Here is a 27,642-nt window from a genome sequence, read left to right as displayed (position 1 = left end):
GCTGGATGTAGGATAGCATCTTAAATGACAGGTACAAAGATACAATCACAACAAAACACAACAACAACTGGGCTGTTTTCCCCAGTTTAATTCTGATACTAGATTTTACTAGAAAGCTATTTTCAACTCTCTACATGTGTTTAAAGTCGTTGTCACGCTGAGAAATGAAACTGTTGCCAATCAGATGTGTTTGCGATGGTATTGTATTGTATGGTGGTCAAACATCATGATATTTCTCTTATATTCAGTTAAAGAAATGTTCACATTTTTGCAAGAAGCTGGTGGGAACAAAGTATAGAGAGAACAAACAAAAACAAACACACACACAAAAAACCCCTTTCCTCTGTCATGGTGAGAGTGAACAAGTAGCCAGTGTCTGAGTGAAGAGAGATTGAAGTCCCCCTGGCTGCCCCTTGCCATCACAGCCGATGGGATAAAAAGGACTTGACACCCAGCCTTGTGTTAAAAATGTGTTGAAAATGGTCAGAGTGCTAAAACAGAGCCTTTCCCCATCTGCTGGTAAGTAGCTCATCTTTATTCTTTATTTAAAGATAAATCAAAAATATAAGTCAGATCAACATGTTAGCAGAGAGATGCAGTCTGAAAATGTTTATTCTGATGTTTAGATTATGTGTGTGTAGACATGAGCCATCCTCGACCTTTTTATTTGTGTCTGACTTTGAGAAGATAAGAACTGTGTCGCCAAACCATCAATATACTTTTGAACATGAAAAATCTTGTAATTTTGTAAGGGTTAAACACAGAATTATGATTCATATGGGAATTTCCTGATACTTAATTAAGCTCAATACTCATCAGAACATAATCAGTAAATATAAAGATGTTTGGCTAAAATGATGAATAAGAATAAAAGTAAGAAAAGTGGGCGCTTGGCAAAGTATAAATTGGGATGCCTGGAAGTGTTCTCGGTCAGTCTCCGATGCCCTGTGAGATGACCACCTCAAAGGATTGAATTCCAAAAGTTCACCACTTGAAATTCCAGCAGAGGTGTCAAAGGAAGACTGGTCACAGTGGACTGGAATTACAGATTGGACTTGGATTTTACTCTATTCCTGCTCATCTTCATCATTTTTATCATCATGCCATGCAGGATTATAATTCTATTAGTCTCCAGATGGACTGCAGATCCTCAAGACTTTCAAGGTTTTCCCTGTGAACTATAACTTAGAGAAGATGTGAGATTAAGATATTAAGGAGTCCATCTCTCTGGATGAACTGTGAACACAGAGCACTGAGGTGGAATACATCTTCACATCTTCAGCGCTGGAAGTGCCTCTCACCATCAACCTCTCCCCCCAAAGAAAAGAACAAAATCAGCATTATCTCAGACTGGGTTGATTAAAAAAGTAGAATTGACGTGATTTGCCCTTTGGGAAACAATAAAGGTGTAAATCTGAGTGTTAATCTCTAATAGTCCAAATAGCTCTAATAGGTTGTTCTGGGCTTTCCATCTTCCCTCAGAGCCTGCGGTACAGCCTTCTAAAACCAACTCGGATTAAAAAGTGCCACGATCGAGGGGGGAGCTGTCATAACAGGTGTGACTGATAAGAATTGACCTGGAAGGCTACTTGGGTTTCCTCATATCAGGGCAAGAAGGGAAGACACTTGGACGTCAAAGCAGTCAGGCTGGGTGAGTCCTCTCACTCACATCGGCTCCAGAACTCTGCATTATCTGCTGGGTAAGACTCATAGGATCAAGGATCAAGATCTTTTTTCATAGAGGTGAACTAGAATTCCTGTAAAGAGGTTTTATGGGCCTACTAGTCCACATGTCCAAAGAAAAAAGACTGGAAAACTATTAGTCAGGACTACTTAAAAAATACAAGAAAGTCTGACGCCTCCATGTCATGCCAGGCAGCTGGGATAGACTTCAGTCCCCCTGCAACCCTGAATTGGATACGCATAAGAACATGGACACATGGGTGGATGACAAGTGACTTAAGACCTGTAGCTATAGTCAAGATGACCCGCTAAAGTTCAAACCGACCAACACAGTGTCTAGGAAAAGTGATTTAAGTGCCTTTGAAAGTGATGTGGTTGCACATGCAGGATGGGATGATCTGAGCATTTCTTGTTTGCTGAAAACTGTTGATTTGCTGGTTTATTATCTACATTTTCCACACATCTCTAGGCTTTACAGAGACTGGTGCACAATACACACTGAAACTTGACGCAGATGGGCTATAGCAGCAGAAGACCACACAGGGTGCAACTCCTGACAGCTCAGAACAGGAAACTGAGGCTAAAACTCACAACAAAATTGGACAATAGAAGATATGTTGCTTTGTCTGATGAATCGCAATTTCTGCAGCCACATTCAGAAGGTCAGAATTTGGCATAAACAACATGAAAGCATCGATTCATCCTACCTCGTCTCAACAGTTCAGGCTGATGGTGGTTGATGTGTAATGCTGTGGGTGATGTTTTGTTTGGGACTTTTAGCGCCAACTGATCCAATACCAATTGTTTCAATGTAAAAAAAACAAAAACAAAAAGTAAACAAAAAAAGTAAACAAAGTTGTGATGCAATATTAATACTAAGCTCAATGTTTCCGATTAATTAAAAAAAATGATACAAAACTGTATGATCCAAATGGATAAAATATTGTGACGATGAACATTTCAACTGCGCGGTGTTCATAAATATTATTTTGAGTTGTAGATCTCACCTTTTTCCTTTATCAGTCGTACACAGCAAATTCAAAAGTGTTAAATGTTTTGGTGTTAATAGTCTTCTTGCAAAAGTAGAGTTAATTTTACTCTAAGCAGAGTCACATTCTTTTAATGTAACTCTGAGGTGTAAAATGATAGTAGTTAAAATCGAGTGTTAAAAATGAGTGTTTCTCTGTCAAATCTTGAGGTGTTACAATGGAAACATTAACTCTTGACCTCTTAACTCTGAACTCCTAGAGGGGCTATGACACCAATAGAGTGAATTCACAGACTCCGCCCCCAGCACGGCTCCAATCGAAGCTGAAGTGAAGCCGTTTCAGAACATTTTGCTCTACATATTTGAGTTGTTTGCCATGCTTGGTAAGTCATTTTTTCAAAGATTGTTTCAATTATTATTATGAGCTTTTACTTCTGTGGCTCTTTGGAGTTGAGACAAAGCTGTGTGAAAGGCATTAGCCATGTTGCTCGGTGATAGCATAATATTCTGTTTTAGCTAGCTGAAAGGTATTGTTTGCGGGCAAATACCACAGCCTTGAAAAAAAGCTTGCATGTGAATTTTCAGTCAAACTTTTGGTCAAATACACCTAAAACAATGTCTAGAATGTGAAATGTTGGTATAATGGTGCTACTTGAAGCCTGAAAACGATCGCACATAAAAAAAACAAAAAAAAAACAACGAGCAAACAGCAGTAGCAGACGTCCTGACTGGATTCTACATTAGCATAGATCCCTCCAGAGTTTTGTGCACACGGTTTAGGTAAAAATGAAAAAGGTTGAGGTTTTACATTTAGTTCAGTATTACCTGTTGCCTGTGTCCTTGTCTTTTGTGAAAATACTTTACACAAGTAATGGCTCAAAGAGGAGTCCTTTTTCTTTTTTTTTTACTGTGCTGCAATTGTTTACTGGATTATTTGTGCCAATAATTAGTGTCAACTAATTTTTATTCAATCTCCGCACAGGATATGCTTGTGAAGATGGAATATGGGGGAGAGCAGAAGTGCGTTGAAGTTCCACAAAGGGATGAATGAAGGACATGCATATTGTATTGAAGAAATAAGTGATGAGAATGCTGTTATTTGCATTTACCATGTCAGACCTTTTGATAAACAAAATTCTAATGAAGTGAGAACATGTATACTGTTACATCTTTCAGAAAATGTTTTGAAATTGTGGTGCACAGTTCAGAATAAATGTTTTTCAAAAACCATTGCGTCTTTTTAGTAAATGTTTATTTCCAAAATAAATTTCTAGAAGTTCAGAACAGTAAAATTCCCGCTTTTTAGAATGAATTAGAAGATAACTCTTACGTAGTTAAACTAAAATACTCTTTGAGAGTTAATATATAAACTCTTAACACCAAGTGTTAAATTATCAACTCCAGACAGATTTGGTGTTTAACACTAAATCAGAGTTAATGTACCAACTCTCCAAAAAGAGTTAAATTAACACTCTCTGGTGTGGACCCATATAGACACTTTAATAGTGTTGAAATCAAATCCGACAGTGTTAATTTGGACATGCTGGATTTGCTGTGTACAGCAATCTCAGACTATTACTTTTCATCAATCTATCCTTGAGTGTGTAAGAGTGTGTAAGAGAGTATTGATTAGTCTGTCTCCCAGTTGTGATTTCAACAGGATTTGAGACCACCAACCCTCTTTTTGCTTCTCAGGATTCTCTTAGAAATTGGATTTCTTTCTTTCTTTGTTTCCTCCCTCTTTCACCTCCATTCTTCTATTTTATTCTATTTATTTCTTTTTCTCTTTACAATGAAAGAAGTCAATTACCTTTGACACTAAGCAGACCAGACAAAGAAACACCTGGACTGTTTTATTTTTTTCTTTCTTCCTGTAGTAGGTTTATTTCTCGAAGAGTCTTACTAACTGATTTCTTACACTAAGAGAGAGATGGTGTGACTATACATGTGTGCTATATGTGTGGCTCTGTGTTAAAAAGCAAACCATAATTTTGGCATGAAAATGGCACTTGACTAGCTTAATAAATTACATAAGCCAGTCTCTTTGTTTGAAAGCCTTGTTTCAAATTTTAAAAAAATCCTCATTTTAATTTGAATCCCAATTTAAGACAGCTTCTGCGTCACAGCATGGTGCATTATCATTACAAGTGGCCATTATATGATGGCTAACATCTGTAGCTTTAGCAGAAAAAAGATTCCTTGTGACCAGGTTTAGGTTTTCAAGTCTTTCTGGTCTTCAAGTGGTTGCTGTTGTTGATCCACTGCAAGGATCAGTGTGTTGTTCATTCTGAGATTCTTAGATGCTTTTCTGCTCACCAGTTATGCAGAGTAACGGAGTTCAAACCAGTCGAGCCATTCTCCTCTGACCTTTCTCTCCAAAAAAGCATTTCCTATCCTAAATTTGCAGGTCACTCTTTTTTCTTTTCTTTTCATCAGTCTGAGTAAACTAAAGATATTTGTGGCTGGAAATTCCCATGAGACTAGCAGTTTCAGAAAAATTGAAACCAGCCCATCTGCTACCATCAATTATGTCCCAATCAAAGTCACTGAGAATAAACTTTTCCTCATTCTGATGTTTGATGTAAACGCAAACTCCTGACCTGCATCTGCATGATTGTATCCATTTCGCTATTGCCATATGATTGGCTGATTGCATAAATAATCGGGTGTAGAAACGTTCCCAATCAAGTATTTGGGGAGTGTTTTCACAATCATACAGAAATATGACCACAGACATATTGTTTTTGTATTAGGATTGACATGTGTACTGCATTTTAACATATAATTGTTCTTTAGCTTTTCTCAGAAATTTAAAATAGTTCTACTTTGTTGAAAAAAGCATCAAAACATGTGCACTTTACACTCATAACAATGAACTAGGGAAAGTACTGCCAGCACCGGAAACGTGCTCGTCATCTCCGAGCATGAAGTAAGGAGAGCCTTCAAGAGAGTGAACACCAGGAAAGCAGCAGGACCAGACGGCATCCCAGGTCGTATCCTAAGAGACTGCGCATACCAGCTAGCTCCTGTGTTCACTGAGATATTCAACATCTCTTTATCTCAGTCGGTGATCCCCACATGCTTCAAAGAGTCCATCATTGTTCCTGTCCCGAAGAAACCCCACCCTGCTTCTCTCAATGACTATCGCCCTGTAGCCCTCACCTCAGTAGTGATGAAGTGCTTTGAACGCCTGGTCAGAGACTTCATCATTTCTTCACTACCAGACACACTGGACCCACTACAGTTCGCTTACCGTCCAAATCGTTCCACAGACGATGCCATCTCTCATCTCCTCCACACATCACTCACTCACTTGGACACTAGAAGGGGGAATTATGTTAAAATGCTCTTCATAGACTACAGCTCTGCATTTAACACCATAATTCCCTCCACACTCACCACCAAGCTGGAGCATCTGGGACTCAGCTCATCTATGTGTCAGTGGATCTCCAACTTCCTAACTGGCAGACCACAGGCAGTAAGGATGGGCGGACATGTCTCAGCCTCCACCACTCTCAGCACTGGAGCCCCCCAGGGGTGTGTTCTGAGCCCCCTGCTGTACTCTTTGTACACATATGACTGTGTGGCCACTACCAGCTCCACCACCATCATCAAGTTTGCTGACGACACCGTCGTGGTGGGCCTGATCTCTGATAACAACGAGACGGCCTACCTGAAGGAGATTAGGAATCTGGAGAACTGGTGCCAGAGGAACAACCTCCTTCTAAACGTCAGTAAGACAAAGGAGCTGATAGTGGACTTCAGCACTAAGCAGGAGAGGAACTACCAGACCCCCGTCATCAACGAGTGCCCAGTGGAGAGAGTGGACAGCTTCAAATACCTCGGAGTTCACATCACGCAGGACCTGTCATGGTCCTGTCACATCAACACCGTGGTGAAAAAGGCCCGACAGCGTCTCTACCACCTCAGACGCTTGAGAGACTTCCAACTGCCCTCCAAGGTGCTCAGGAACTTTTACTCGTGCACCATAGAGAGCATCCTGGCGGGAAACATCTTAACCTGGTTCGGGAACAGCACCATGCAGGACAGACGAGCTCTACAGAGGGTTGTGCGGTCAGCTGAGCGCACCATCCGCTCCGAGCTCCCTGACCTGCACTCAATCTACAGCAGGCGGTGCTGGACCAAGGCCAGGAAGATCGTGAAGGACCTCAGCCATCCCAACAACAGACTGTTCTCTCTGTTGAGGTCAGGAAAGCGATTCCGCTCCCTGAAGACCAACACAGAGAGACTGAGGAGGAGCTTCTTCCCGCAGGCGATACGGTCTCTCAATCACACCACCACACAGTACTGACCCACACATATGGTTCTTACACACACACTGGACTTTCTGGACTTTGGTTTTGCACAACACTGGTCACTATATTCTTCATTTCCGGTTAATACTTGTACAGCTGCTGTTATTGTGTATATATTTATTTATATTTAGATTTCTTCATACATTCTTATATAGTTCTATATTGTGTATTGTGTATTTTGTTGTACAGTTATTTTATTTTCAACTTTAATTTATATATTTATCTTTATCTTATTCTTCCCAGTTAAATTTACCCTTCATTCTAATTTGTGTTGTATAGTTATTTCATTTTTAACCTTAATTTATATTCTATTCCTTCCTAGTTAAATTTACCCTTTTTAATTTTTCATATTTATTTCCTATCTTATTCATAGCCTTTTCCTTTTTTTGTTTTCTTTAGGTCACGAGCAGTTGTCCAAGCATTTCACTACATATCGTACTGTGTATGACTGTGTACGTGACAAATAAAATTTGAATTTGATTTAATACTGTGCTTTCTATGCATAATAAACTAGCCGAGCTAAAGCAGCCTTCAGAGAAGAAAACTATTTTTCTCACGTTTGCCTGTGCTGCCACCACTTGATAAAATTCACCTTGATGAAATATAAAATACTGAAGAGAATTGTCTGTATTCAGGTCACTGGAGATGACTCATATAGTTCAAAAGCTGTCTTTTCTCATGAACTTGGGACAGTGTTGGGAGAATCAGGTTGGAACATTGTCTGCAGCTGTCCTTTCTCACATGTAGAACACAACATGGAAGTGTCCTATTTAGACACGTTTTCACTACTGGAAATACTCTGTGGGGTTTGGGTGAGGTCGCTGCCTGCAGAATGCAGGAAGGAATCCACAGGACGATTACTTATGCCATTCTCACGTGAGTGCATGGGTTGAACATCACACAGACTTGGGAGATGGAACATTAAAACTTGCAGCTTCATCGAGTAATGTCTGGAACAGTTCAGGACTGCAGATCATGGTTGAAAACAAGTAAAATGTGCCAACTAATTATTAAGTATCAAATATTCAGAAGTGTTGAGTTGCTGGAAAGAGCAAGTCTTCAGTTACCAAACTGAACTCAAAGCCCTTTTATGATAAAGTTGAACTTTCTTCATTTCTAGTATGTATCTCTCATCTTTAAGTTTCACTAGTGCTTTATTCAGCCCTCTCTTTACAATTTTGCCTAGTTACAGGCATAAACCTCTAGCAACCACTCACCAACCAGTTGGGGAATACAGATTTTTCCCTAGCAACCTAGGGTTTCCAGGGCATCTTCACTGGTCTCTTGGCCGATGTGATTGAGGTCTAAGAGATCTAATTTATGTGTTTCAGCAAAAATAGCTATATTTGAAAGCGTGTCCAGTCTGCACTGAGTCAGTCCAACATTATTTAAACTGGTGGTAGCTTGTTACTCTCATACCTAACCACCTTATTTTGGGAGCTAGAACAGCTTTTATATGAATGTATATTATATAAAGCATAAAATTATTATTAGATTAGTTAGAAATTGTGTTTGAGGATAGTGATATAAAATAATTTCAGAAAATGATGTAGACAAATGTCATGGGCTGGGTGGGGTGGACAACATCACTGCAATCTTATAGGGGAAAAGTTCATAATATTTTGTAGCCATATACAAAAAGTGAAGATTTGCTGATGTGGCATCTTTATAGGAAACGATGTCCTTCAACTTTCTGTTTCTGTTCCTGGTTTGTTTTTTATAACAAAGTAAAAACCTCTAGAGAAATGCACTTTCTCTCACATAATGGGTTTTAGGTAGTACATATTTAAATAGTTTACTTGCAAACAAATAGTTGCCTCTGTACTATTTAATGTACTTTTCCCAGTAATGGATGATGTTTAACAGCCAAATGATTGTTTTTCAGTGGAGTGATGGTGAGGCCTGATTTGTGATCATTTAAAGCATATGCATGTACAAATGTGACTTGTATTGCTGGTAATAAAGGGTGAATATTTTCTCTGGCGTACACACAGACTTACTGAGTCTGCAACTTCTGGCTGTCAGCTGAGCTAGAGAGAAAAAGTTAAAGACTGAAGGCATTAAATGCAGCTTGTCCTTTGATACTTGTGAGTACAAACGCACACACACAAAGTTGGCATCTGGCTGGAAGCTGTCATATGATGTAAGTGTGAAGAGTTTAAACAACTGTTTTCTGGTCTTTTCTGAAAGGAACAAACAGTATGCACTGATGCCTCAACACACACACACACACACACATCTCTGATTCATTAGAGGACTGCTGGCAGGTCTCAAGCAGATCAAATAAGACAACTGCTGCCTGTGGCATCTTAAATAGCCAAATACACAGATGCAATTTGTATCACCTACTTAGACTGACTTGTGCACACAATAAAGTCTGTTAGATGTCTGTCAAAAATACCTAAAGGAGATGCCTGTACACACGCAGACACTGACAGAGATTGATTGGATGAGAGGAGGGAGGCTGTAAGTCTGTGTGACATTAGCGATCTCCTATGAGACCGTGAAGCTGCTCCCAGCTGCTCTCTCTCTCTCTCTCTCTCACACACACACACACACACACACACACTAATCGACGCAAACCAGAGCAAAGTCGTGCCACGGCAAATGAACCCATCTGAAATGCAATCCCCATGGTCTTATAAACACACACATACAAACAGGCCAGCTGAGCAGTCCCTGCTTTCTCATTACTGCAGATGGAAAGATAGATAGATGGAACATGGGGGGAGGGAAGGAGGTATGAAAACAAGGGGGGGGGGGGACGGGACAGAAAGACAGAGAAGAGGATGAAGAAGGTGTTAAAGGAGGGAGAAAGGTACTAAGTGAGGGGGCAGGTGGGATCAGCAGATGATAGAGAGGGAGAAGGATGAGAAGATGATTTGAGATTGTGTTGAGAGGTATATTAGACAGAACAGGGTGGCTAGCTATATGGCAGGGGAAATCGCGTGTGCGTCTGCAGGTGTGCGTGTGTGTGTCTCTGGTTGTGGAAATTGGTGTCGGCAGGACCCCAAATGGCAGTTTTCCTGCCTGACAGAAGATAAGAGAGAAAAAAATATATATAAACAAGATAGCTAAATCCCAGGCGAGAACATGGAGAGAGAGAGAGAAAGGGGAGAAGGCAGGGAAGCAAACAGGAGGAGAGGAAAGGGGGGAAAGCAATAGCAGAGTGGCAGGAGAAAGAGAGGGGAAACATAGTTTGAATTTTAAAGAGGGAGCCATGAGCACAGATGCATTTTAAATGTTGCACCAAAAGCCTTTAAACACCAGCATCATCGCTAACACACCATCAGAAGAGCAAAATCAGTTGTCTGTCATCGTCAGTGTACAGCCAGCTGAGCACATCCAGAAAGCAAACCGTCATTTTCTCATAGAAATCCACACAATGCTATTTTTCTTGGAAATCCAGATAACCAGTTTAATGAGCCTTAATGCAGTGTTTTTAACATATCACTATTTCTTTTAGTTAAAAGTACTTGTTTGCAAATAAAAAAATAAAAAAATATATCTTCACTAAATCCAAACCCCTGTAATGACTCAGACTTCAGCACCAGAATCAAGGTATGCTGTGTATCAGTTTGTGGTTGTTACCTCCATGTATGATCCTCTACCTGAGACTTAATGTACAAGAAATGCCAGGTCCCCTTTAGGGCAAGGTCTGATGCTTTTATACCTCTTTTACACCTCACTGCTCAGCCTGGAAGTATCAGACAGAAAGGTATACTATAGGACATACTACAATCCTATTTTTGGAGGCATCCAGTCTTCTACAATAGCACCCAGGCAGGTTTCTAAATAGCTAATGATTTTTAGAGGTATGCAGAGGCTTGTGAAGGGTTTTGTGCATTCAGAACTCTACCACTATACGTCAGCTTGAGTAGCAACTGGACAAATTATTGTGCTATTTTTTCAGTCCAGTGCTGCGACACATCTTGACTCAGCTCTGCTCAGCTGTAATGGTGCACTGTGTGATTGTAAGCAATGAGTATTGCAGGCAATGTCAGCGCTGCTTTCCTGAGCTAACTATGTCACATTAGCATTTCCAAATTACCTTGATATCCTGGTATATTGAGCATCATCATCATCATCATCATCAAAATAATAATAATAATAATAATAATAATAATACATTTTATTTAAAAGCACCTTTCAAAACACTCAAGGACACTTTACAGGACAAATAAGACAAGCATAAAAACAGGAAATGAACACAATGAAAAAACTGTTTAAGAGCATGGAGTAATTATACAGAGTAGGTTATCTTGAACAGGTGGGTTTTGAGGGTGGACTTAAAAAGGGGGAAAGAACTGATGTTTCTGAGGTCAGGGGGTAAGTAATTCCAAAGTCAAGGATAGGGATGGGTATCGAAACCCTCTTGTTGAGAACCGGTTCCCATTGTTTCAATTCCTTGGAATTGTTTGCCATTTTTCCAAATGATTCCCTTATCGATTCCAGTCTCCCCGAATGACGTCACCACGTTGCGGAGCGTCATTTACCTGGCAGGAAACACGGCGCCCAAGCGGCTCAAACGCTCAAAAGTTTGATTATACTTTACGAGAACGGATGACAACAGGGCAACTTGCAATACTTGCAAAGTAGATATTTCATTTAAAGAAGGAAACACTACGAATGTGCAAAAGAATTTTCTCAGAAAACACGTGATAACCTTAAATGAATGTCGTGTTTTTAATTCCGCTCCGGACTCGTGAATCTCAACCCAGCAGCAGCGGTAACGTTTGCATGTCCTCTCCTGTTAATGCAGCAGGTAAATAATCAACTAACAGTGCATATTATGTTAGCGCGATCTACCTTATTACAAAACCTGGCATTACTGTGCGCTGCAGTTAGGTGACCATGATGAGAGAGACAGACAGTCTGGCTGGCGCTCGCTGGCAGTTCTCGCTGCAGTCTACCGGTAGCGTCTCCTTTCAGGCCAGGATAGACGAATGTCACCGAGCAGTGACGTTTGTGGTAAAAGGCTTGCACCCATTTGCCACAGCAGATTTTCAGTAAGTGAATGTGTTTAATTGTAGGCAGGGACATTACTGGAGATTCTTGTGTAATAGAATAATTTATGTTATACTTTGTTATTGCTACAAAAGAATATTTATTTTATTGTTTTACATTTACAATCCTTTTTCCTGGGGACCCTGTGACGCCCCATTCCAGAGCCGTAGGCTGTGGATCTCTTAAGATCTCACTGTTGGGTTTGTAAGGCCATGTTACTCCTAAATTTCTATCTTGTTCAAAGAGATGATATAAAACAAAGTTCTAAGCTAATCGACCTTAGTGTTCTTTTTTTAAAAAAAAAAGAATCGATAAAGAATCGAATCGTTAAACAGAATCGAAAATGGAATTGGAATCGTGAAAATCTTATCAATACCCATCCCTACAGATAACTGAAAGTTTTGTTAAACTAAAGCAAATAGGGATACAAATTATAATATCAATGTGTCCTAAGAGCCAAGTTTATTATAGTCAATGAAAACCAAGCTTAAACTAAAGTTGGATGTGGTAAATAATGTAATGCTCTAAAAAATCAAATCAAATTATGAAGCGCCTTGAGGCGACTTATGTTGTGATTTGGCGCTATATAAATAAAATTGAATTGAATTGAAAATCAAAAGAACAGGAAAATGTTCACTACAGTCAACATTTACATGAATGTGAGTTAAGTGCCCATGCAACCCATTGTGTTTGCACTGTGATACCAGTTCTCAAATATTGCTCGCCTTAAAAATTAACCTCCATATTAAAAGAAATCAAAACTGTGAAAAATTAAACTAAACATTTTCAAACAATTAAAAAAGAACTAAAACAAGCAAGCCCACCCTGGAAACTAGCTGAAATTAAAATACATGAAAACATAAAAAAGAAAGAAAACTATAAACCTTATAGCAGAAACCATCTAGAAGCAGCTGTACAAAATGGAATTCCTTTATTCCCAGTCCATTCTCCTTCTGTAACAGTGTGAGCTTACAAAGAACTTGTATACTGATGCAATACCAAGCTTTAATGCCAAGTGCCAGTACTTCTATTATTGTGGCTGTCCAGTATATATGGAGCTTTTCTGCTTCAGTGCGAGCTAAAGACAGCAAAAGCCGAAGGAACTAAAGGCTGCATGTGACAGCAATCGGGGGTCAGATCAAATCCCAAGATGCTTTCTGGCACAAGCCTTGGGGAAAGCCCTTTTGTGTTTTTCCCTGCTAGCCTGTCTACAGCTTCAATTTCACCTTAAATCTTCACTCCTATCTTGACACAGTGAAAATGTACTGTCACACAGACACACACACAAAGCGATCAACTGTTTCAAAGAACAGTAGGATGAGAGCTAAGCTATCCGGAAAGATGCTGATAAAAAAGTGAAATAATCACCATTAAAAAAATATATATAAAGCTGACAATTCAGCTGGCTAGTTCTGCAGCAACTACACTCAAAACAGTAGTTTTCTTGTCATTGATGTTCCTTGTACAACTCAGCTACTGTGTGCTATCCAAATCAATGTGGTCCCAAATGCCTCTTTCTCCTGTCGTTGAAAGGAGGAAAAGGCCCAACTTTAAAAACAGGCATCCATATGTAACGGCTGTAAGGCAAAAAGGGAGAAGAGGAAAAATTGGCACTTTCCCTCTCTTTCAGTGGTGGGTAGATTGCCCTTCACAGTCTAATGAGTTCTGAAGGAGTTGAGCATAAAATGGAGGAGAGACATTCACAGGCCAGCAGGCTGACTCATAAATAACACACCTGAGAGCAGAGGAGGGCGGAGGACAGGGAGGAAAGGTGGGGTGGGGAGAGATAGGGAACCTTTAAAAGTGGTGAAATATATACATCAGTGCACAAAAAAGCAAAGGCCTGCTGCAAAGTTCAAAAAGACAGGGGAAGAAACACACTCTGAAGAATTGGACAAATTCGACAGTGTGTGATGGACGGGAAACAGAAATGTGGACAGAACACAAAATTAGTCATGTCTGAAGCTCTGGACTGTTTTTCTCATAGTCGTTTGTTCTTTTACACAGCTTTTATAGCCTAGTCACTGTGTGTGTGTGTGTGTGTGTGTGTGTGTGTGTGTGTGTGTGTGTGTGTGTGTGTGTGTGTGTGTGTGTGTGTGTGTGTGTGTGTGTGTGTATCAGCATTGTGTGGAGACATGGGTCAAATTGTGAGATGAAACTGCAGCTCGAGATATTCCATGATATCACATGGAATATCAGCTGCAGACAAAAAGATTTCATGAAAGATTTTATTTTATTATATGAAAAATGCACATGTGAATCTTTTGTATATGCCCTGCCATAGTGATATTTTAGAGCTAAAATGTTTTACTAACAACACTCAGGTAGCCATAATAATGTGGGGGATGTCATAAAAAAAAGATGCAGTCAAATAGAAAAACCTGTGTGGAACGGAAGACGGAAGAGCAGTGTTATCTCCATAAGTAGTTTGTCTACACAGATGCAAACAAATGTGTGTTCTTATGCATGAGGGCAGACATGGAGAGAAAGACAGAGGCAGAGCATGGAAATAGCCTGCTATGCTGAATAGTTTACATATAGCCAGACAGACTGAGAGTCAGTGAGGCAGAGAGAGCAGCAGACAGCAGGAAAGACTGCGGAGGAGCATGATGCTGCATACAAATAGCCAGCAAAAAGATTCTGGAAAGAAAGATACACACAGATTTTATTTTAAAAGTAGTCAACTTACATAATAACAGCAGACTTTTACATGAACAACATCAGTGTTTCACACCCAAAATACAGCTGCCTGACATGCTGTGTAGAGAGTTTCAGCACAGCTTGTGTTTTAAATACCTGTCACTTTGTTTATGCCTTAAATACTGTCACAGTCAGTCTGGCTTTGTTGATATGCAAATTAACCGAATCCAATCAATTTTCCATCCAGAGTGTTTTGTTTTGATCATTTTGACATTCACTAAACATGTTTGTATGCTTGTTAAATCCTAAGAAAAGCATGCATACAATATGTGTTAAATCAGGCATAAATTTCAAAAGCAACCTGTGTGATGAACTCTGTAATTTAGGATGCTTATCTAACACACTTGTTACACTAAGCATGAATGCAAAGGTCCTTTTTATACATTATGGACCTTTGTACCAAAACACTGAATACAATTGCATGAGCAAAGAGTAGCAGAAATCACTTTTTGAAATACAGTAGTCTTTAAACAAACTGAACCAGCTACTCTGTTTGACTGGTGTTAGCTAAATATCTACAGTGTAATGCACTCTCATAGAAGTTTATAAAATGCGCTAGATTTTTTTTTCTATTAAAAACTTAGACATGGTTTGGTTAGGTTTAGGAAAGTTAGTGACCTCTGTACACTAACATAATGTGCTAACATGTACAGTGATAGGAGGTGGCCAACTTCCTGCAGAGTCAGTTGCCACAGACCTCCAAACGTCATGTGACCTTCAGATTATCTCAAGAACAACATTTAGAGAGCTCCATGAAATAGGTTTCCATGGTCCACCAGCTGCATCCAAGCCTTACATCACCAAGCGCAATGCAAAGCGTCCGATGCAGTGGTGTAACACACACCAACACTGGACACTAGAGGAGTGGAGGCGTGTTCTCTGGAGTGATGAATCACGCTTCTCTGTCTGGCAGTATGAGAGATAAGTCAGGGTTTAGTGGTTGGCAGGAGAATGCTACTTGTCTGATTGCATTGTGCCAAATATAAAGTTTGGTGAAGGGAGGATTACGGTGTGAGGCTGTTTTTCAGGAGTTGGACTTTTTAGTTCCGGTGAAAGGGGCTCTTAATGCTTCAGCATTTCAAGGCAAATTGTGTGAAGAGTTTTGGAATGAGCTCTTCTTGTTCCAACATAACTGTGCACCAGTGCACAAAGCAAGGTACATAAAGACATGGGTGAACAGGTTTGGTGTGGAAGAACTTGACTGGCCTGCACCTCAATGCGATATAAAACCTTTGAGTTAAATAGGAGCGGATACTGGGAGCCAGTCTTCTTGTCCGTGTCAGTTTCTGACCTCGCAAACGCGCTTTTTGAAGGATGGTCAAAAATTCCCATATACACACTCCTAAACTTTGTGGAATGCCTTCCCAGAAGTTTTGAAGCTGTTATCGTGGCAAAGGGTGAATAAGCATCAGATTAAACCGTAATAATTAAGAATGGGGGGGGGGGGGGGGGGGTCTCCTTCAAGTTCATATGCTTGTGAAGGCAGACAAGTGGATACTTTTGGCAATATAGTGTTCTTCATCAGCAAATTGGAAAACTTCCTGGGACAGAAAATTCCTTGAAGCCAAGCTGTCGATCAAAGAACTGTTTTTGCACTTTTGTGTTGGCTTCTTATTTCATACCTGTAAGGTTGCTGCCTGCTACACCTCTGTGTCTGCCTTGGCAGTAGCCAGGGACAGAGTCAGTCTGAAAATAGTCTGCAATGTTGAGCAAAACACTTGCTTTCAAACAGCATGCACCAGTATTTAGCAGGATTTGAAGCAAATTTTCTCTAATTTTTTTCTTGATATTTAACTCTTGCTGTTACTCAGTGATTGAAATAAATGCGTTTTAATATTATGCTTGCTGTCATGGAAAATTGACAAACTGTGCACATGTACATGATGAAATACATCAAATTTTGTCTTTATTACACCAATTTTACACCAAGCATTAGTATGGTAACATGGTTACCATCTTGGTGTGTTATTAGATGAATTTCCATGATGATGTAGTTGTAGATGTAGTTAGATGTAGGCGCGGGTGATGCATGTGCATGCTGTATATGTTTTATTTCTTTTACTTTTTATACTAACTATTAAAAAAGACAATTCGCCAGTAATGAAAAGGCTGAAAAGGTCATGTCAACATGTTGCTGAAGTTAGAGCTATAGGTAATCTAAATGTGAATCTTATTTTTTACTAAATCATCTTACCTGTGCTGAAGGTGATTATCATATTGCACTTCTCTGAATAAAACATTACAATTGCATTACACATTTCAAGAAATATGTGTTTGTTCTGTTACTTTGATTTATTTGTTAGACGCTCAAGTGTTTACATCAAAGCACTTTATGCATATATTCTGTTTAGCATGCAAACTGTATGTAACGCATCAAAGAGGAGAAAACTGTTTTCTGTCTGTTTTGATATACAAAAGACAACAAGACACAATCAACCATGACATGAGTTAATTTTGTTGTTCTCACTTTACAACTTCACACTCAATTAAACAAAGCCCTGACAAGAATACAAACCCAGTCTAATGTGCAATGCTATCAACATTTAGCGATTCTTTTTTGCTGTCTTTATCGTCTGTGGTGTGTACATTCATACAGTACCTGGGGACACTGGCATACAGTGTGACACAAATACTGGGATATTTGTCAGCTGCAAGATCTGAAGCACAAAAAGCAAATTAACATACCTTTTTGTGTGTTTAAACAAAACCTTATTATTTAACAGTATTGATTGATTGATTGATTGGTAATTTATTTCAACATGTGAACAATATACAAGTACATTTAGAAAAGAAATGAGAGAAAAAAAATATACTATACAAATTACATACAAAAAAAACATTCTGATTAATTTACATGTTGAAAGGGAATAGATGACTTTATTCATGAAATAAAGTCATCTATGTCCAAATTACCCAGGGGGGCCTAAAAATGAGGAAAGGGAAAGAAAATTAAATGGAAGAGGGTTTTCTCTAAGATTACGTAATGTGTCAGTACACCTAAATGGATGGAGTAAAAGTTCCACCAGCCCTCATAATTACCCCTTTATTCATCTGTCTTGAGTAACAGAAAGCAGTTAATGACTCCCCCAGTTCCTCTCCGCCTTTTTTCCTCTAGCACAACAGCTCCACAAAAACCAGACCAAAGGACAGAATCGGCTCTCAAAAACATATTCCCTTCTCCTACATCGGCACAAAAAGGCTACATTACATGAATGAGAGGTTGAATTTTGTGTCTCCTGAAAAAATGGAGAATTTGAACAAAATAACAGACAGTGAAAAAGATATGACTGGCTCTTGGCGGCTGGCTTGTGGATAGGTGCTTTTGACAGATACTTTAAGATTTTCTGACAAAAAGGCTCAAATCTGAGCAAAGTGGAGACACAAAGAAAACCTAATGATAGTGCTGGTTTGTGTGACACTGTGTATTCGTGTCATTTAGTGTGCTCAGAAAACAAGACAAATAATATGTTTGGTGTTTGTACAAACATTCAAAATGGCCTCGCTTTATTTTTTTCTTATATTTGAGAATAACGGTTTTTGAAACTGAATAAAAATAATATTTTTTTCTGTAAGTTCCCATCAGATGTGAATCTCTTTCATTTCCTTCAGCTCAGGTGTCTTGTGACTTTCTCACTTTTCCAACACATCTACAAATCTGTAACTGTTTGCTTACCCCTTACTAGTAAATATACTTATTCACTATTACTGTTCAGCTGCTTTGTGTGCTGGAATTGAACTTGCTGATATCCTACCTGCATCTTTGTGTGCCATGCTACAAGTTTATTATTATCTTACATTGTTTTTTGCACCTATACTAAAAAATGTATATGTGATGAAGAAAATATAAACTGCACCATCAAGTCTTTCATTCTGCTGCTATGCTCTGTATGAACTGTTAAAAAAATCTGCCTCAACAATCAGATGGTATCTAAATTAAATGTTGCAACTTTTGTATGTAGATGGCACTGAAACCATGGTAAATGAACACGTTGTTATGTAGCGCTTTTCTACTCTGAGCACTAAAACCCTTTAATACAACTTGCCTCATTCAACCTTTCATCTACTTTAAGCACTTTTTATCTCACATTAATACACATCCACACCCCAGAGGATGCATCGGAGAGCACCCTGGGGTGTGGATCTTGCAGCCAAGAATTGAACCACCAACCTTTCAAATTAGAAGATGACCTGGGTTACTTCTTTTCCTCTTCAGCCTGTGGTGAGAGTTCAAATTTACTTGCAGTCTGGTGGAATACAAAGAGTTAAGACGAATGACAAAAAGACAGAAAATAGGGACTATGAGTGGAGCTCAGGCACTGAAAGATAGAGCAGGAGCTACACTTGGAGCTGGTGTAATCAGGACTCCTGTGTGGAATAACGAGTCAGTAGAGACAGAACTTCTGCATTGATATTGGTATTTTATGCAGCGGTTGATACAACAGTCTGTTTTGGTATCTGCCTGTTTTCTCCTTGCAATTAGTTTCCATTTCCTGGTCAAACCAGATCATCAAATTTTCTGTTAAATTCAGGGGCAGTTGTGGCTCAGGAGATTGAACATGTTTTCTACTAATTGGAAGGTTGGTGGTTCTATCCCTGGCTTGGTCAGGCAACATGTCAAAGATAACTATCCTGCCTCTGATTAGTGAGTGCTTCTTGCTGTTTTTTTATGGTTATGCCAGTTTTGTACTTTTGGAATATGCAAGTAGTTGATGCTTAGAGTGATGCAAATGTGTTCACAAGAGGCTAAATTCAACACTCTGTGTGAATGTAGGAAGAATAACTATTTGTCCTTACAGTCTGCAGCTGTCCATCTCCTTAGATGGTTTGTTAGATGCTTAGGGTTTGGCAAAAATATCAGGTCTAGAGCCAGCTGGAGACAAAGTATGAGCGCGTCCAACCAGAAGAGACATGAGTGTGTGTGTGTCGAGACTATTTTGGAATGAACATTCATTCAGCATGGTTTTTCCTGCTAGATAAACCTTCTGGTGTTTTTTGTTTGTTTGTTTTGTGGTGTAAACTACCCACTTAAGTGGACATTATTTCTCAGTAATTTTAAGTCATCAGTGATTTACCGTATTTCCCGGACTACAAGGCGCACCTGAATATTAGCCGCACAAGCTAAAATCAGGGGAAAATCCTGTTTTGTACATACATTAGCCGCACCTGACTAAAAGCCGCAGGTGTTTCAATGTTGACTTATCATATGTAAGAGAATATGCACAAAGGGAATTGTCAGGAAAGAGATGGCTGTTTGGAGACACACCCCTTTTATTAATATTTTGAAAAACAAGTTATGGGTACATATTTGCATAACTTTTTAGGTATATGTACAAGTAGCGGTAATTACAAGTACGAAACATGTACTGTGCTTCATAAATGAGTAACAAATGTAGTACATAACAATAACCTACAGCACACCAGAAAAATAGATTCAGACTACCTTTTAGGCTCAGGTGCAGTGACACGGCTTTAACAAGAAGAAAAGTCAGTCATTCACCACCATCTTCCTGCGCACTAAAACCACCAAAGTCCTCTCCTCCAGTGTCGGATACGAACAGGCTCAGGATGGCTTCGTCATCCACTCTCAGCTTCTCTCCTTCGTTGTCACTTAGAAAACCAAAGAAATCCTCGTTGTCAGTGTCAGAGTTGAACACCCTCTGAAGGGCCGTGGCGGTGTCCTCCTCTCCATCATGCAGCAGTCCAGCCCTTCGAAATCCGTTGGTGATCGTGGATGTTTTCACACTTTTCCACGCTGTCAGAATCCACCGGTGGAGTTGAGCATAACTTGCTTTTCGCAAGCTTATCGCCGCTCGTCATCCACGACTCCCGCTGAACGCGTAGCGTTAATTTGAAGTTTGTTTTTCGCGCTACTTGTACGGCACTATGTTGCCTGGCGGATGGACACGTGACCAACATACCACTCTTGAACCCAGATACTGTGTGTCTGATCACATGCCCTTCCGCCAGGCAACGTAGTGCCGTACAACAGCGGAACAAACAAAACAAATCGTCTTACGATATGACAAAAATCATGGACAATCCATAGAAAAGCCGCACCTGACTAAAAGCCGCAGGGTTCAAAGCTTGTGCAAAAAGTAGCGGCTTATAGCCCGACAATTACGGTATATACATGATTTATATCAGAGATATAAATCATGTGATTTATATCTATGCGTTTAGCACAAATTCCATAGCCATATCTGGTAATTACTCTGCAACCAAGAGGTCTTGCTCCACCGACCACCTGGTAAAGTTGACCATTTAAATTTAATCAAAAAAGAAATAGTGGTGGAAGTAGGACAGGCCAACTGACAGGTGTGTGTGTGTGCACGCGCGCGTGTGTGTGTGTGTGTGTGTGTGTGTGTGTGTGTGTGTGTGTGTGTGTGTGTGTGTGTGTGTGTGTGTGTGCGAGCGACAGGGATCACTGTATGCAGGCTGACTAGCTGACTGAAAAAGAGGGACTGGGAAGAGGAAAGATTAGAGATGGTGAGAGGAGGGAGAGTTTGCAAAATTTACTGTATGTGGGTCATGTAACAAGACAGTCTGACTGGAGGTTGTGCAGGAAGGGGTGAAAAATGTGAAGCAGGAGGGGCAGGAAGGTGAAGTGACAGACAGGGGTTTTCATGTCAATAAAAGAAAGGTTATATACGAGGGAAGGGGGAAAGTTGATAGAAAAGGGGCGAAAGCAAGAAGGAGGGAGAAGAGACAGAAAGGTGACAGGAATACTTCAGGGTGACAAGAAAGGATAAGGGTGAGCGAGGGAGAAAATGACAGGAAATGGCTACAGGGTATGTAGCTGCAAGAAGGAGGAATATAGGAAAAAGCTAAAGGGAAGGAGAGCAAAAGAAAAGGCAGGGGGGAGGATTACTGGGGGTCAGGAGAAAAGGTCACTTGAAAACATCAGGGGGTGTAAAGGGAAGACAAAACAGAAGCAATGACACTGAGAGTAATGGAGGAAAAATAAAGAGGCAGCAGCAGCTGAGACACTATTCACCTCCAGTGATCTCAGGTTTCTCCATCAGATACCGGGTGTGTTTGTGTAAATGATATCTGAGTGTGTAAAGTCCTTTGTTAATTCTTATGTCTGGCGGGAAGCAGACAGGGAGCATCAGTGAGGAGAGGAGGCCTCCCATGACGTTTGCCCTATTGTAGCTCTGGTGGTTTTCAGACAGCATAGAGCTCGGAGGCTTCTCCCAGAGTGACGGGCCTCCAAAGAAGCTTTTCCACCAGGCCACCTGTCAGTCAGCGTTATCCCTTTCAACTGACGCCGAGACAAAGAGTTGCAGAGATAGTGAGCTCCATTTATGGCGTTAAACAAGAAACACTGGGTCTGTAGTGTGTTGTTCTTGGTTTTACCTTATTTATACAGCCACATAAAGGAAAACCAGGACAGGTACTTATTGTTTTAGAAGTGTCACAACACCCACCCAATTAAAAATGAATCAGTTGAAGGTGAAAAACTTGGTTTTGATGATGGCTCTATTTTTGTGGTAAGGTTAGCATTAAGGACTGGTGAGTGTGTAAATTAAAGACAGCACATGTTTATTGTAGGAAGTTTTAATTTTAATGCATTTGTTGCCATGCTGATTTTGTTCATTTAATTAAAATTCCTCGTGTGTAAATTTAACAACCCGCACACGTAGAACGTAGCGCAAAGAAGCCATCATGTGTGAATGTCTGTTTTGCACACGCTGCTGCAGTTGCACGCTCTCACAGGTTGCTCTCTGCAATCAGATGTAAATCGACTGACTTTTGACTATTTGGAGGTGGAGCCCAAAGGAAGCGAGGGTCCTATTGTGACTGGTCTTGAGACTATCAACAGTCATTGTTTGCAGTGGAAATACTGAAAACTGTCACTGGATCCCTTTAATAGTGAGTAAATCTTTAAAACTGGAAGATTCTGCAAATCCTGAAGCCTCTGCACTGCTATCTCGTTAATCTGGTATTAATGCAACGTGTGACTGAAAAGTAGTTTGATACCTATACTTCTCTTTAGGATTCTTTTGGTGCCATTTTCTTCCTGACAATGTTGCTAAGGTGACTGAACAAACTAGCAATGGAATCAACAGAACCACAACATGGTTTTGTCAATTCCATTTCTTTCTGAAATCTCTTTGTGTTTCGATATAATGGCTCTGATTCTTTGTGGAATTCAGCTTTACCCCATGACATCCTAGTTGAAATATTGTCTGGTGATAAATCTGCTGCATTTTTCATCATCAGGTTGTTTGCAGTGTTCTTATTTTTTGACCCCGTGATTGTGTATCTAATAAAGAGAGTAAAGCCTGACTCAGTGTGTGTGTTTGTATATCTGTGTTTCTCCTCTGCAGTGGTCCTTATGAACACAATCTCACTTATATTTGTCTCCCTTTATATCATCATGCCTTTATTTCGGCTATTCCTCATCTCATGTCCACCATGGTTACCTGCAGAATGTACTGTATATGCTTACATCCTTGTTTTCTGAATCATTCTATAGTGCTCCATAAGTGAGATTCTGTGTGGGTGCTTGAAAGTGTATATAGCATATAATGATTTCACATGCATTTCTATATTCATTTGTGCTAGAGGCAATTGGGGAACGCATTAGCTAGTTTGCTGACTTAACCGTTGTGGAAATGGGCAATTTTAATACCTGCAGTTACACTGACAGTCATGGTTTATGAATGCAGATGATTTTTTAAGAAGCTAACAAAAGCTGAATCATCAGCAGCAGGCAATGGCTAGAAATGCATGGTTATCGCATGCATTCTAGCAAATGCAATCCTCATTTTTCTCTCCGTAGTGACTGTTTACATGAATGCAACCAGAACCTCCACGGATATGATTGGTAAATAACATTTGGACTTAAAGTGACCTAACAAGAATGCTTCTGGTAATAAAATTCTTGTCCCTTTCCCGGATAGCCTTCATATTATTATGCAGAATCTGTTTATAGAGATGATGCTGCAGGTGCAAGGGTGTGTGTGTGTGTGTGTGTGAATTTCTGTGTAACCCATTATATCCAAAACTGTGTGTGTGAGCAGATAGCTGACTTCTGCGTAGAAATGATGTCAAAGGGCACAGAACATGCCAAGCAATGTTGATTAAAGCTGACATTACAAAGATAAGCTTGATTAATTCTGCCACTTACTACAGGTTGACAGCCGAACAAATACCGCTGGTTCATTATAAAACGCTGCCAAGAGGGAGAACTCTTCACCACCAGTCCATGTTTGATTAATTCTGCTAAGAAAAATGGATTCCTAATTTTGCTCCGTGTTTGCTTTGCTGCAGTAGATCCCTGATAAAACAGGCTTATAAAGCATCACATTCACCATTTGAATTTAAACTTTGAACATAACCACAGAGTGAGAAATACCTTAATAAGCTGAAGCAGAAGAAATAAAAAGAGTTGAAGGCTTGATTGTAAAGTAAAAGTTAATGAAATAATTCTCTTCTTACAAAATAAGCTCAAAAACCATAACCAGAAATGGTGAGTGTGGCCTATTTGTCTTAATTACTCTGTATTGCGTGACATCTGAGAATGCTGCAGCATTGCTAAAAAAAAAAAGAGAGAGTTTCTCATGTGCAAAAAGCACAAGCAGCTATGTGACCATGGGTGATTATAAAAACTCAATGTTAGCCAATTTCCTCTGAAGAGAAAATAAAGTAAAATTACAACTCAAACTGTCAGATGTAAACAACCATCCCAATTTATGACTGCCGAGCCCTTTTATGTGAATGCACTTTCAGCTTTGAGGGGAATGTAATTGCTCTATTATGCACACTGGCAACATTTTTCTAGTCAACAAAGTGCTGCAATCTTGTATTTTAGAAGCATCTTAAGAAGTGGTTGGGGTTCTAAGTGTACAAAACCCTGAACTCTGACAAAGGACTTGTGTTGGCATCCTGCATCCTGTGTTCAAGTCTGTCTTCAAAGAGCCTTCATATGGACACTAAAAGCATCATTGACTGTTAATTGTTTTTTATACCAATACTAACAACAAGCAGATCCCTTTCCAAAATAAGTTAAATCCTGGATGAAAGCCACCTTAGCAATCTCAGTAAGTCCAATCAAAATTCATTCTATTAGCACTACCTTTCCTTTTATGTCTGTGCAACTGTGTTTTCCTCTCTGGGCTTCTTAAATCTGGTCCATTAAAAAAAATAAAATCAATAGATCTAAAGCATCCACTTTACTACACTACATAATGAGCATTGAACATTGGCATTAGACACAAAGAAGTTAATTTTCTCATTATGAGCTGAATTTTTAAGGCTGTGCTACATGCCAAAACTGGTACAATCCATCCATCTTCACCTGCTTTGCCAATAAAGAGTTGTGGGAGAGGTTGGCTGGAGCCTATCCCATCTGTCACAGAGCAAGGGGCAGAGTACACCCTGGACAGGTTGCCAATTTGTCACGTGGCTCAAAAGACAATAATCTTTAGTGTAAAATTAGAGTGCAGAATTGTGCAGATATAAGCTTAATAAACACTGATTATGGTTACTGCATGTGCCATAAGTGGATCTCAAACAAATTATATGATTTCTATGAACACAAATTACACAGGCTGACTCTAACATGGGACATAAACCATGCTTCAGTTTGAAATCTATGTCGTAACTTATGATGGCTCCATCGGCCTGACATGTAGTTACATTTCTTGCGAGGTGCACGTCAGATTTCGTGGAAGGTTACGGCATAGGTTTAGGAGGTGTCACCAGCTACGTCAAAGCTGCGACGTTCCAGCTCAATTCAGGCAGAATTGTTTTGTCTTTGAAAGCTGACACAAATATCACCAGAGTTTTATTGTTGTTTTCCAACCGGCTGCAGGTTCTCTTGCACACCTTTTGCAGACTAGCAGCTGCTCCTTTTATTTTAGTTTGCCTTCACTGACGTTTATGTGTTGTTGGACTTATTCTTTGTATCAGTTTTATTAAATAAAGATGACTGTTTTGTTTTTGAAACTATCTCCATGTCTGCATCTGGGTCTTCATTTAAACCAAATTGCTTTCGTGACGGACTATAGAGTTGACTAAAATAACAAAAAACAAGGTCCAAAATCTAATAAACCAGAATTTACCTTTAATAACTAAGAACCAAACTAATAAAATACGTTTGAAGTGCCACTGGCAGCATAGGCCCTCAGGTATCGAGTGTGTGTTTTTTCCCTCCCTTATACACTGACACGAGCTCAAACTCACAGCCTGAGCGGACACTATAAACCATTACCTGATGTGATTTCACTTCCAGTACTGTCGTTTTTTCTAATAAACCAGGGTTGTAGCAGAATCCCACGAGTACATGCCCACTCTGAAAACTCGAACCCACAGCATGTAGTGCACCCTAACATGATGAGCCCCGATGTTTATCACATCGACTCGAGGATTATAAATAAAGCATTCATACAGCACTGCGGGTATACCAGCCCAAAGGTGCACACCGAATTCGAAGGCTCAAACTCACGGCCAGATGCATTGGTTGAACCTTAACCCGCTGTGCCACTGCGCTTTTCCACAGCTGAATGGGGGATTTTTTTAATAAAGCAGCCTTATAGCACCACAGGTACCAGAGGCCCTCAGGTAAACAGCTAATGAAATCCCTCTCTCCCTCTCGGACTAAATCATCCAAATAGCAACTGGCACCTCAGGCACAGAGGCAGACGGATGGCAAAGAACCAGAGACAGATAGAGAGCAGGGGTGGAGAAAGGAAGACAGACATGTGGAATGAAAGAAGAAGAAGAATAGAGAGATGAGATTAATAAAGAGATGAGGGATAGATTATTAACAAAAAAAGTTTGAGAAATGATGATTACCTGCAAAACCAGAATGTGTGAGTCGTACTACAAAGCACTGTTGAGCACTATGGATTTACAGTTATTTTATAGTAAACCTTAAACATCTTGAGTACTATAAATCACTACATTAACAAACGTGGCCCTAGAGGAAGCAGCAAGCATCTGACAGCTGTTATGAATCGAGCCTTTTAAGATGAGATTGATTTTCTTCCACTTGATGCTGTAACCACGGCTTGAGCCACGTACTGCAGGTTCCACTTTGTCTTTTCAGAAATAGGCGAGCCTCAAACACGGAAAAGGTCACTTCATATCGTTGATAACTGTCATACTGTAGTAACAGTCTTATTTTATCCTTTTATATATCCCTTATATTCCTTTATATTTATAATTTCAAAAGTCTGAGATCACAAAAAAAGGTGAGAAAAAAGAATAAACAGCTTAAGATTGTAGGTCTGTAGGGCTCTTTTTCTGACATGGGTTTTGCCAGTGTATGTAATTCAGAAATTGAGACATTTGCAATAGTAGAGGTGGATCCTGCACTGGATTTAGATTTAGTAACTAACACACAACTCCCTTCTGCTACAGCCCAGACATTCCCAGTTTAATTCTACAGAGCCAATACACATTTCTGATTTCTGACCTTTCGATTTGCACTTGTTTTGGAATGGATATGTTTTCGTTTGGTTTTAGCAAGTGTAGTCAGTTTTTTTGCTCTGATTTTTTACCACTGCTAAATAAATACAGTTAAATCCCATCAGTAGTATACAGTTCAACAGTTAAAGGTTCAATGAAGTAGAACAAAAAGCTGGCAGGACCTCGAGCTCGGAGAATTGAGAACTTGGAAAGAAACCAGCAGCTGTTTATTTGATGAGACTTCATTTCATCTCTTATTACTTTTTATCTTTTTTTGTGTGTGTTTGTTTTTTTGCTCATGATGTTTGCTTTAAAAACTGATCTTTCATGCAAATTGTTGGCTTCTGTTTTATATCTGGTCAATAATTAATAAAATAAAAAAGTAACAAAGGCCAATACTGTAAACTGAATGTTTTTATTCAATTGAGTTTTTGGAGAGTTGTAAACGGAAGTTGTTTATCTAAAATAAAAAAAGAGTCACAGTTTATTGGGGTTATTTCCCAAGTCCCTTAAATGTAATGTCATCTACTG

At 39.7% G+C, this 27,642-nt stretch overlaps 1 long non-coding RNA gene across 1 annotated transcript; it reads left to right on the top strand.

The window, feature by feature from the left end:
- Window positions 1–2,939: 2,939 nt before the first annotated feature.
- Window positions 2,940–3,901, top strand: LOC146655291 (uncharacterized). The gene is made up of 2 exons (XR_014914256.1): window positions 2,940–3,054; window positions 3,654–3,901. It is a non-coding gene; the product is annotated as an uncharacterized LOC146655291 (long non-coding RNA).
- The last annotated feature ends 23,741 nt before the right edge of the window (window positions 3,902–27,642 follow it).

The sequence above is a fragment of the Rhamphochromis longiceps genome, linkage group LG13 (assembly GCF_057381845.1).
Source record: "Rhamphochromis longiceps isolate RC_006_pf linkage group LG13, R_longiceps_female_GT1.1, whole genome shotgun sequence".
In the NCBI taxonomy this organism is placed as follows: domain Eukaryota; kingdom Metazoa; phylum Chordata; class Actinopteri; order Cichliformes; family Cichlidae; genus Rhamphochromis; species Rhamphochromis longiceps.
This window is presented reverse-complemented; position numbering and strand designations above follow the sequence as displayed.